The sequence below is a fragment of the Apium graveolens genome, chromosome 1 (assembly GCF_009905375.1).
Source record: "Apium graveolens cultivar Ventura chromosome 1, ASM990537v1, whole genome shotgun sequence".
NCBI classification, from domain to species: domain Eukaryota; kingdom Viridiplantae; phylum Streptophyta; class Magnoliopsida; order Apiales; family Apiaceae; genus Apium; species Apium graveolens.
Window position 1 is genome coordinate 127,758,694 of NC_133647.1, and position 1,614 is coordinate 127,760,307.

Consider the following 1,614-nt stretch of genomic DNA (forward strand, 5'->3'; position numbering starts at 1 on the left):
TCTTCTCCCTGTGTAAGGGATAATTAGAGTCTTTGGGAGTGCATCTTTAGCTCTAACACTCCTTAGCTCTTCAATCTTCTTCAGTACCAATCTTCTTGCAGTAATATTGAACCCAAAGTTCTTCTTGAAGGATGAATAAACCGTAATCAGTACAGCTTGGCTTTCTTAAAGGATCCTGTGAAGTGGCCACCGAATCTCCTTTCCTCCTTTGTACTTGAACACTAACCTTTCAGGTAGGTTTCTGTATGCATCAATTCCTCTCACTTCATCTAGTTCATCTAGATAGAGGTTTAGATCAGAAAATTCTTTGATGTCACACAAGTACATGTAATCTCCCTTATTGTCTTTAGATTGAGATTTGACTAGAGATTTGGATTTGAGAGGTGACAGCTTCACTTTCTTGACTGCTCATGACTTTGTTCTCTTTGGCTTGTTAAAGATTGGAAAATAGAAGTCAGGAATTGGTATGTTCTCCCATTCTACCGGTTCATCCTTAGGCACAATAGGTTCACCATGGATGTTCCTGTAAGGATCCACCACCTTAATATCTTCAAATACCACAGAGGGGTTTGATGTTTGAGTTGTAGTTGGAGTAGATTCCTTGGAAAACTGATTCTCCAATTCCTTCTCAACAATGTCCAGTTTCCTTTTAGTTCTTTTAGCCAATTCCTTGATTCTTAGAGATTTCTTTTGTAGTTCAACTTGCTTTTTTGATTCAATGATTTCAGATGGCTGAACATAAATTTGTTGTGATGAATTTACAGCATGTAGCTTGGCTAAGATAGCAATTTGCTCTTTCTTTTGTTTAGCCTTTTTAGCATCTAGAGCAACCTACTTGTTTTCCTGCTTCAATCTAGCCTTTTCTTCTCTCTTTGCTTGAGCAAATTGAGGATGTCCAGCCACCACACACATTTCTTTCCCAGTCCTGAAAATTTTAGCAATTCTCCTTTTTGAAGCTGAATCAGCTGGATCTTTATAGAAAGCACTTGATCTTGACAGAAGCTTCTTTTTATCAGGCTTAGGTGTCTCATACACAGTATCCAAAGGGTTCTTCAATGATGATTTTGAGTAGTTTACTCTTGGTTTCAGAATTATTTCAGCCTTTAGAGATTTGATGCAGGATGGCTGTCCCCTTTCCAGATAGTTCATGCTCATCTCATTCACAGAAATCTTCCTGACTTGAGAGTGATGGATGGCTGACTTTACTGGCTCCTTGACTAGTTCAAACTTATTTTATATTTCCTCATCAATCTTCTCCTAGTTGACTAAACTCAACTTTTCCTTATCAGCTACTCTTATGTTGGCTGCTGCTGCATTGATCATATCTATACTGTCTGTAACTGCTGGCTTTGAGATAGTAATTGAAGGCACAATTACTTTACTGATTTGAATCTGAAGCCTCTCCCCCTCACTTGGTCCTTTCTCCCCCTTTTTGTTATCATCAAGTTGAGTAGAGGAGGAGGTTTGAGCAGCCACCAATTTTTGAAGTAAATCTGTCTGTTGGGCTTGATGAAGATGAATGGGTGTTAAAGATGCTTTCATGGCTTATATTCTTGTGTCTAAGGCATCAATCTTGGTTGCAAGATCAGAATTTTTCCTTAACTGCCTCTTGAC